We start from the raw sequence: 11,448 nt of genomic DNA on the forward strand, positions 1-11,448 counted from the left end.
CTCAGCTACAATCTTGAAGCACAAGAACAACGTGACAGAAACTGTTAAAGGATCTGCTTCATTGAAGGCAATGAGACTGCTTAAAATATGGGAAAAGTCTTATATCAGACATGGAGAAACTACTAATGACCTGGACTGAAGACTAGACACAGAAGCAAATCCTTCTCAGCACGATGATGATCACAAAGTAAAAAGTTGTTTGCAACATTGAAAGAAAAGGCTGAACCCAACTACGATGCTGAATTTACTACTAGTTCTGAGTGGTTCAATGGTTCAAGAATTACTACTTATCTACAGCCATGCCACCCTGAACAAGCCCGATCCTGTCTGATCTTGGATGCTAAGCAGGGTAGGGCCTAGTTAGTACTTGAATGAGAGACCACCTGGGAAGACCAGGTGCTGTAGGCATTAAAAATAAAAAATAAGGGATTGTAAACTGACAAGGTCCTTGCAATCTGTGAGGTCAACTAAGGGCTGCCTCGCCTAAAAATACAAAAATTGTTATTCACTGCATATTGTGAAAGTGACTGGTGAATCTTTGAGTTGTGAGTTGCTAATGTGAAAACAGCTGAAGAATTTTTGAAAAATCTAGATAAGCTGGTTGTGGAAGAAAATTAGTTGCCAGAGCAAATACTCAATATGGACAAAAAAATCTTCATTCTGGAAAAAAATGTCTGAAAGGACATTCATCCTTAAGGAGGCCAAGTCAATGCCAGGTTTCAAGGCAAAGGCCAAGGATAACAGTCTTGCTTAGCAGCAGCACTGCAGGCTACAAGTTGAAACCCTTTGTGATCTGCTGCAGTGAGAACCTCACTGCCTTGCAACACACCAGTGAGCCCACAGTGCCAGGGTACTACAGGAGCAATAAGAAGTCGTGGATGACCCAGCTCCTCTTCCAAGAAGCCCTCTCGAATTGCTATGCCAGTGAAATAGAGAAGTACTATTTGGAGAATAATATGCCTTTCAAGAGTTTACTTATTGTCGATAATGTTCCTGGATATCCTCCTCTTCTTGGTGATCTTCATCTCGATATCAAAGTGGTGTTTCTCCCTCCTAAACCCACCTCTTTTATCTAACCAATAGATGAGAGAGTCATAACAGCTTTTAAGGAATACTACCTGAGGAGGACCTTTACCCAGGCTATTGCTACTACTGAGGAAGACATTGAGGAAAATATTGATGCATTTCTGAAAGAATTGCAATGTCCATGGCTGTGTCCTTGCTTGATCTTGGGGCAATCACCAAGGAGTGTATGAATGGGAACTGGAAAAAGATAAGAGCTTTGTTCATAACTTCAAAAGATTTTCTAAAGATGACAAGGGTGCAAAAATCAACAAGGCGGTGATTAAGATGGCAAACAAATTCAACCTGGGTGTGGATAAGGTGACTCTGAGAGCTTCTAGAGGTGGTTCCTGAGGAATTGACTAAAAAGGAGTTGTTGAAACTGGAACAGAAATGCACAGGTGAAGAAGCGACAAGACAAAAGAAAATTTCAGGCAAAGAAAACGAACCACGAATAAAATTCAGTGAAGGGTTCAGCAGCAGCTTTTCCAGACCTCAAGAAGCTCCTTAAAAAGTTCAAAAACATGGACCCTGACACCCAAACGTTTTTATTAATAGAGAGGAATATTCATGGTGTAGTATCTGCTTACAAGCAAGTCTGCGATGAACAAACGAACAAGAAAAGAAAACAAACAAACCACCGCAGACATATTTCCGACAACAGCTCCATGTCGTTATTGCCCCCTGAAGATCTTCCAGTGAAACAGGAGGTCCAGGAGGAAGAGGGTGATATTGATGATCCTGACCCTGTGCAGGCTTAGGCTAATATGTGTGTTTGTGTCTTTAACAACATTTTTTAAAAGTTAAAAAAAAAAAAGAAAAATGCTTATAGAAAAAGGATATAAAGAAAGAAAAAATTTTTGCACAGCTCTGCAATGTGCTTATTTTAAGCTAATATTACTCCAAAGGAGTCAAAAGATTTTCTTAAATTTAAAAACTTATAAAATAAAAAATGTTACAGTAAGCTAGAGTTAATTTATTATTAAAAAAAAAAAACTTTTTTATAGATTTAATGTAGCCTAAGCTTGCAGTGTTTATAAAGTCTATAGTAGTGCACGGTCATGTCCTGGGCCTTCGCAGTCACTCAGTGAGTCACCCAGAGAGACTCCCAGTTCTGCAAGCTTTTTTCATGGTGAGTGCCCTATAAAGGTGTACCATTTTTATCTTTTATACCATATTTTTACTGTACTTTTTGTATGTTTAGATGCACAAATTACTATTGTGTTGCAATTGCCTACAGCGTGCAGTACAGTAACACGCTGTACAGGTTTGCGGCCTAGGAGCGATAGCTATACCACAGCCTAGGTGTGCAGCAGGCTGTACCATCCAGGTTTGTGTAAGTGCACTCGATGATGTTTGCACAAAGATGAAATCGCCTAACACAGTTCTCAGAATATATCCCTATTAAGCGATGCATGACTATAGAGTATGCATTACAAACCCCAAAGGGAGGGGAACCTTATCCGATCTCTTGGCATAGAATCACACCACACAAAAAGAATCTTCTGGAATAAATAATCCATTTCTACAAAACTCAAAGTTTTGTATTGCAAGTAAGGACTCTCTAGAGCCCAGACTTTATTTTTTTAACTCTGATCATGAACTTTTTCTCTTTTATATCTGATTAGGCTCATTGAGTTAGCTAAGTTAATGAAGTGTGATGTCCCATTAAATACATCAACTGACAACAATTAATTCTTCAGAGCATGTTCTCTGTTGATTGATTATATTTTTCAGCGCAGTAGAATTTAAGTGATGTAAATCTCGTAGCAGAAAATAGAAGTTTCAAATTCTGAGAGTTTAATTCAAAGAAAATGATTATTTTCCATAAGTGAACTTTGTTCATCAGTTCAGAAAATAAGTTTGTTGATCTGTCAACATTTTAATGAAAAGTTCACCAAAACAAGTTATCAGTCAATGAAAAAAATTTCACCTCTCATTGAAAGCCTCCTCTAGGAGCTCCCAGACTGCATAGAGTACTGCTCTGTAGTTATATTAGATCTAAGTACATCATTGTGCTACATCTAGATAAGAAGTAACAATAAGTTTAGAGGTTTAGAAAGAAAGCTCAGAAATGTAGAAAAATATAAATTCTTTTGAATTTAGAGAAATCCCCAAATCCCTTTATTCATCTTTGGTAACAGCCCAGTTTGCCCCCAAAGCACCTGTCAAAGGAAACCTGCAAACTTTCTCACAAATCACCTCAGTAATAAATGGGCCATCTCCAAGACTTCTGAAGTGATTTAGATAACAATAGTGCAGAGTTTTTCAGGAGATTAAAATCCATTTAAATCATCTCAGTGAGAGAAATTAACCAACCTGGGAAAATCTTAGCTGGAAAAGACCAACACCTGTTTAAACATAAATAGCTCAATAATGAGCAATAAGCAAGTGACAAAGGAACTCGAAGCTATCATTTGTAAAATACACCTACAGTTAGAAGAGTCTGAATATCCAAAGATTATTGGAGAGATTAGTAGTAGATTGGGGGAAGCAGTCAATGCATGATAATGAGAAAATTCCCTGGCATTTCCTTCTAACTTCACAACAGTTTCCTCTTGTTGACACATAGAGAAGACTTAAGAGCATTTAACCATACATTCATTGACTGAGAACATAGCAGCAAAGCGCCAGTTTGTCCTTGAGACATTGCTTGTAGTGTCTGAGAACAGAATAACCTTTCTTGGTTCTTATATATTACTAAACAGCTGAGAGTCCTGAATAAAAAAAATTCTGTATTCAGTGAAGTAGGTGTTTAGTGTTTGCAGGCTAATCAAAGAGGCATCCTTGAATCCTGTTCACTTAACCAATGAAGGAACATAAGTAGCATTTATTAACCTCAGTTGGCTTGTTGTCAATGGTAGATTTTTTGGTTGTTTATTTTTATGGTGCCTAAAACTAGGGCATAAAAACAAATGATCAGTGACGGTCACTTTATATATTCAAGTAAATTATTCAACAAACCTATTAATTGAGTCACGCCCTCACATCCCATCCATAACCTTGAAGTTAGTATAAAAGGTTTTCACAACTACCCAAGTGAAAAATAATAAAATTATAGAGGCCAAAAGTATAGCTTGGCTCTTCTATAGCTACATGAGATATGATTGTTGAATCTTGACAGTAGAGGAGAGCAAAATATTACCAATTAAAGTCAGTAAAATTTACTGGCTAGCTAAGCCATTGAAATTCATAGGCACCTGCTCTTCTCAGGGGCCTGAACTGGTTAGCAGATTTTTCCTTTGTTATTCAAGATGCCTCCCATTGCATTCTGGCTCACTGCATTGGTAATTTCTATTACTACCACAGAACTGGGCTGGCATGTGGCAGATGAGGAAAACACAGAACTATATGGCTCCGGTCCCACCTATGACCTCCCCTTTGCTTCTTTCCCTTTTACCCCCAACAATTAGACCCATCTGCTGGTGTCTCCCTTCAATACAACCACCTGCTCACATCAAAAGCAGAAAGCAAAAAGAAGCTGACTAAACACTGGTTTAAACATGAAGTACTTCCAGAAACTTAAAAATAAATAAATAAATTATATTCCTCATTTCCAAATAAAACTGTTGTAAGCAGGTAGGATAAATCCTCCGCTGTTTAGTACAGGCATTCATTATTGCACAATGCTTACTGCTATTTGAACATCCCACTTAAATGTATCTGGTTTTGGATAAACAAATTACAAGCCAGGTGAAACGCTCTGTTAATTCTTATTATAACGGTCTCCAGTATTTTGTCCAGTCCAATGTCTTCCAAAGTGTGGACTTAAGACCATCTTAAATATGATAGTCACCTGGGGATTATGGGCAGATTATAGAAGCACAAATTTCCCATCTACTGAATCAGAATGTCTTGGCAAGGGCCACAGGAGCCTGCATTGTTAATACACACCCCTAGTGATCCTTATGCACTAAAATCAGGTTCGCTGTCAAGTCAACGAACCCTGACTCCTCCCTTAAAAGAAAACTACCCTCTCCGTGAAACTGTCACTGACGAGGGAACTAATGATAAGGACAAATGTACAAAAGAGGTTAATTGAATGAGATGTGCTGAGTCCCGACTATTCTGCACTGTACCCACAGTGTTCTGCCCTACGACACATTTGATGTATCCAGTCCCCCTATGTGGCCAAAGGTATGAGAAAGCAGTATCGGTGTCTTCCTGTATTTTGCTAGTGCCAAATTTGGTGCTAATTACATGTAACGAAATGAAGGAATAAAAGAATAAATATTGTGTCTACTAAGTCAACTTATTCGGATATACGAGTGACTTAGAGAAACTCCACTTAAAACTGCCAGAAGAGCAATACATTATATTTTATTGCATCTAAGATGTCATCGATTATAAGACACACCATTATTTTATGTCTAACCAAGAAAGAAAAACTCTGGAAAGTACATATGACACCCCATTGATTGTGAGATACACCCCAATTATGAGGATGATAAAAAACGTGAAAGAGCGTTTCTCGGTGTCAGTGAGACAGGGAACTTGTTATACGGTTCCTCGTAGCTACACCTCCGCAGAAAGTGGTTTTCATGACTGTATCATCCATTTAGCCCTGGTTCATCACCTTACCATGTAACACAGATAGGGTGCACGATTCATTTGAGGAACCACAGTCTGAGAAATTCTGCAGAAAGACACTCTTCCCCGAGAACACTGTTCAAAGCGTGTACGACTCACTGTAAAATGTGGCCTCAGCAGCCCCTGCTTCACTGAGCGTCCAAACAGGCCACTCGCCTTCGCACCCAGCATGCATTTGTGGAGGCCCCAGAACTCTGTAATGTGAGCCTTAAATTGTATGCAGCGTGTAAGTGGGAATAATAAAAATAAGTAGGTGGGCCAGGGATGGAAGTCATCTATTTAAATGAATTTTAAACCTAATTAGGTGACTAATTGTGCATCAGAACTTAGTTGTCGTACAACATGTCATGTACGGTTAATGATGATTTATTCTAAAATTCTTTAAATTGCTCTGCTCTCCATTTTCAATGACTTACATTGCTAAAAACAAACAAACAAAAAAAACTTCAATTTTGAGAACGTTTTCTTTTTAAATTATTCTATTAAATTTTCCAAAATTTAGAAGCATCATATGTTATGAAATGAAAAATAAAAAGAATTGCTGTTTAATGCTGTCCCCAGAACCTTATATGGAGCACAGAACTGAGGCAGTAAATCCTGGGCCACATTTGCCAAGCAAAAAAGTACTATATTGTCAATTACCAAGATTTCAAGACAAATGGAGCATTGTATGGGTAAAGTTTTTACAGGCCTACATGGTATGGTAGTGAATGAACTTCAAATATAATTTTCCTAAGTCAATTTTTGAGGCCCAGGGAGGCAAAGACAGTAAGAAATTAAACCAAACAGTTTTTACTTGGCTGGTCTGACAAAGAGATGGCGTCGTGGTATCAAGGAGATAAAAATCAGGTAGTTAATCTTGCGGAAAGTTCACATGAATCAGATCTGATAGACTGAGCTTAGGAACTTGGTCTCGTCCACCTTTTTTTTAAAATAGCAGACCTCCCTGGGAGGGGCAGGTGGAGGCAGGTGGGAGGGCGCCCTCTAACGTGTGAACACTCAAAGGCTCCCTGCCGTCCAGGTGGAGGCCGGACTCTGCTTTTGGGAAATTAAGCAGAGAATGTCAGAGTCCCTTTCCCTCTATTCTCCTCCACTGCGATCTCCCCTTGTACCAAATTTTTCCTCTCTTTATCCGTCCATCTGCCATCCCTAACTATCATTCTGCATTCAAGAAAGCAATGTGTAACCTTAGACAGAAAACTGGAAATTGAATTTTTGTTCCAGTCCCACAACTGACCCCATTCTGTGACCTTAGGCAAACTCAGTCCTTCCCTCAGCCTCACTTTTCTGATCTGCACGAAGAACATGAAACCTACTTCACACTTATTATAGGCGTTTAAGAACATTATGCATGCGAATACCCAACTTCATGCCTGGCATATATAGCAGGTCCTTAAATAATGCTGTTTCATTCAGCATTGTTTCCTTAGAACGTTGATGAGATGCCGTATGAACTTAACTCTTGTTCATATCAATCGACTTGGGGTAAAAATAGTTTCATTACACGCCATTATGCCTAAAATCATAAAACCTATCGATGACACTGAGAGAAGACTTGCTGTAGAGAAAACCTCATTTAACAAGTATTTATTAAGAGCCTACTGTGTGTCACTCAAACTGAGCTGGTGTACAGATGAACTAAAGATGGAAGAGTGAGCCAAAAATACCTGGTGCCTGACTTTTTAGAGTGTAAGATCCAGAGGTGGGACATATAATAAAACAATCATAACGAATCACGTCAGTGCTCTAATAATGGAATAACAAGGAGCTTTATGAGGCAATAAAGACAGGAAAAATTACCAAAAGATATGTAAGAGTTATCCAGGCCATCTGGGGGTGGGGGTAAGATTTCGGGCAGAGAAAACAGTTGAGTGAAGGCAGCACTTATTTCAGAAAGTGAAAGAATTTGCATTTATAGGGGCTGGCAGCTTCAATAATACGTGTAAGAAGAAAGGCTTCAAATAGGAAATGAAGATGTCTTAAGGAGTTTGAGTTTTTCTGTAGAGCAGTGGAAAACAAATAAAAGGCTTTTGAATCAAAGAGGGGCGTGATCAGAATCAACAAATTCTAGAACAATCATCTTGCTTTAGTTTGAAAAAGCGGATTGCAATGGAACAAGATGGAAGAGATTTCTGCTGGAAGAGAGTATGTCGCTCTAGAAGGTAGTGGATGGAGAACTTGGCCTGGTGTAGGGACAACTGAAATAGATGAGGATGGATAGGTGAAAATGATTTGAGGATAGAATAAAAAGACAGCTAGGCATTCACCGGGGCGCGTGTGGTAGGGAAGCAGTCAGGAGGGGGCAGAAAGAGACTGACGAAAACAGAGAGGTCAGGGAGTCACTGGGAAACCAGAGCAGCGGCCTGACAGAAAGGAAGCAGGAGCTCAGTCTGAGATACTCTTAGAAATCCTAGAATTGTTAGAATGCCACTTAGGAGGCAGGTGAGTTGGTGGTGAAGAGAACCAATTGGTGGTTGGTCGGCAGTTGGATATAGGGGTGTGTGGGTTAGGAGAGAGCTTGGAGCTGTGTCGACATTATTTTTTAAAATCTGCTTCATTCATTAACTCATGCTGGCTTTTGCATAGGATGATCTTTTGAATCTAACAGTCTCAGGTCACTGAGTTTCACAAAAATAGCAAAACATGCTCTGGGGGCCCTGAGGGAAGCCTTCCAGCGTTTGCCAGCTCTGTTCCCAGGACAGCTGTGATTTCCCTGAAGAACAGTCTTTCTGGTCTCGGTATTCAGGGACCGTAAACTACGTGTGTGATGTAGAAAAACTAATTTTGCTCAATGTGTGCACTATACATCTGCTGTTTTCTCCAAACGCTTCTCCATCTAATTAAATCCAAAAGGGCCGCTACAGATTACCTCCGCTAACACGTGGCAGGCTGTCCTCAGACGCGGTCTGAGGAGGATGAAATGAAAAGTCGAGTTTTCTGTGCTGCGGAGCTAAGGGAGGAAGCCTGGCTCTCTGTAATTCCGCAAAAGAAACAGCCCGCAGCACAGCGAGCTTGAGGGAATACTCTGCAAAGAGCTCGCGCAAGTGGAACAGGACCTGAGTGTGTGCTGATCCGCACACAACTGCAGACCGAAACCTGAGCCTTTACATCATCGCTTTCACTACTCTGGAAGGGGCTGCCGGCCTTTCTATGACCGTGAACGATTTCTTTGCCAATTGCATCAGGATCTTAAGAAAGTGCTTTTCATAAACATTCTAGTAACAGATTTTCCCTCCATGTTTGTTGCCATGTCCTTTTGGGTTTCATCAATGCTCCACCTTTGCAATCCATTTTCTGAGTTTGGATCCCTAAGCAGCTCGTAAATTTCAAATCAGCCTCTTGTTCCCTTCTGAGGAAATGATAATGCTATGTTTGTTTCAAGTGCTCATTAATGAAAGACAAAAAAGCACCCCAAATCTAAAATTACTTCGTTTCTCTTCCCCTTTACATCTGAATCTGAATTGTGCTGTGTTCTTTATGAAGATTCTGCCACTCACGTGGAAAATCACTTCTTTCTTTGTATAAGTTAAGGGTGCACAGCTCATTGGCCACATCTGAAGTCCATTTACGTATGAGTGAGGATTATCATTTCCTATGAAAAACACAACTTAATCTTTTCTCCACCTCCTCTATATTAAAAAATATTTTTGCTGAACTATTTCCTCAGGGTTGGGACGTAGAAAATGACTAACCACCCTTTCTACCAGTAAAACTCCAAATTGCACTTTGCTCATCTAGTGTGTCTTTATAAGCACCCAGTCTCCTCCTTTCTTTAGGACATAATTACATGGATCACTAGAAAAGCGTGTAATTTCAACTCATGCCAAGTGGAGAATGAGGATTTAAAAATACAATAACAATCACACTTTAAGCCACAGTAATAATAATAATGGCTACCAATTATTGAGGATGTCCTGTGTAACAGAACTTTGCTAAGTTCTTTGCTAAGAGGTTACCATAGTTTAAATGAGTTTTTCTACATAAAAATGCTATGAGATAGATATTTGTTTTAATTGCCTCCTTTTTGCCCCATTGGTGAAGAAGAGATTTTTATCACAGGGTTATGGGGATGGCTAAACATACAACACCCAAGATTTAGCAGATGAGATCTATAGCAGTGTATTAGTCACATATACTCACAGCTAAGGAAGGAGGACACTATAGGCCATAGAGGGCCACATGGGGCTGTACTCAGGAACAGAGGTTATGGGAGGCAGGCTTTGTAGCATCAAGAGGGTAGGATACCCCCTGGTTCCCATGGGAGGATGTGATTGACTTGTTTGAACAATCCTGCAGGCTGGCAGGAAACTAAACTCACAGAGATAACCAGGAATGGTACTTGGTCCAGTTGATAAGGAAGTGTGCTTGATGAGGGGACCTTATCTGTGAGAGCAGAGTAGGGAGGGGAACTTGGGGTTAGGATCTTTGAGCCCCTTTCGATTTCACCAGATGTCAAGGCAGCACTTAATTTTAAACTTTAATTTTAGGCCTCACACTATATTATTATCTTCTCATTATCGAATGTAGAAACTGAAATTCTTGGGTGATACAGGTGGCAAATGGTACAGCCAGGATACACAGTCCTAGGTTTCTAGGTCTCCAAAGGTAAACAAGTATTTATTTCTTGTCTGAAACAAATATTTTGTGTTATATTTTCAAGTTTGCTCTATCATCTTTTGAAGACAGCATACTCTTTAAAAATCTAAGCACGTTGACTTTATTTTTTAAAAGATAAACATCTAAACCCAGCTTAGAAATTGTGGTAGGCAGAATAATGGTCCCCTAAAGATACTTATGTGTCCTAATCCCTGGAACCTGGGAATATGCTCCTTTTTATGACAAAAGGGACTTTCGCGTGTGATCAAGTTAAGGACCTTGAGACGGGGAGATTACCCTGTGTTATCGGATAGGTCCAACGTAATCATGTAAGGGTTCTTATAAACAAAAGAGTGGGGCAGGACAGTCAGAAAAGGAATGTGATGACGGAAGTAGAGCCAGAGTCTCGGCTCAGAGCCAAGGAACTCAGCACCTCTCGAAGCAATGGATTCTTCCCAAGAGCCTCCAGAAGGCACATCCCCACCAACACCTTGATTTTAGCCCTGTGACACCCATTGTACAGTTTTAACCTTCATAACTACGTAAGATAATGAATTTATGTTGTTTTTAAGCCACTAACTTTGTGGTAAGTTGTTACAGCAGCCACAGGAAACTAATTCAACAATGGTAATACGGCTTGTTTCAATTTGTTTTTATTCTTTCCTACATCTCCAGTTTCTTCCTAAGAGATTTCGATATTCACAAACATTAACCTTCGCTCCTATGGTCTCTCATAGACCCTTCTGATGCCCGTGTCTGCTCAGCTTCCCCCCCACCCAATTCTACCTCATCTCCGGCACCCTATTTTACATTATTATTTCCCCAATTCACCTTTTATTTCCTTCTCAAAGAGTCTCAGTCTCATTTGATTTCTGCTTTGTACTTCCTTTAATGTGAACCTCAGGCCCTTCTGTCTTCAATTTTTATTTTACTAATTCCTTCCATGCTCCATGCTTCTTCTATGCTTCTTCTCCCTCTCTGATCTGCTAACACTTTCTTTTATCAACTCAGGACTTGGCTTAAATTTATGTAGAAATAAGAAGGGCCAAGAATACACAAGGAAATCTTGAAGGACAAATTTGGGGACATATATGGCGAGATGGCAGGACTTATTATAAAACTATAATAATTAAAGACAGTACATTATTGATGCAAGAATTTTAAAACTTAGTGGACAGGAGAGCCCAGAACCAGACCCAC

General features: G+C 39.7%; 1 pseudogene; it reads left to right on the forward strand.

The window, feature by feature from the left end:
• The first annotated feature begins 289 nt into the window (after positions 1 to 289).
• On the forward strand, positions 290 to 408 carry LOC118613025 (annotated as a pseudogene).
• The last annotated feature ends 11,040 nt before the right edge of the window (positions 409 to 11,448 follow it).

This window comes from Rousettus aegyptiacus, unplaced genomic scaffold (assembly GCF_014176215.1).
Source record: "Rousettus aegyptiacus isolate mRouAeg1 unplaced genomic scaffold, mRouAeg1.p scaffold_m13_p_17, whole genome shotgun sequence".
NCBI classification, from domain to species: domain Eukaryota; kingdom Metazoa; phylum Chordata; class Mammalia; order Chiroptera; family Pteropodidae; genus Rousettus; species Rousettus aegyptiacus.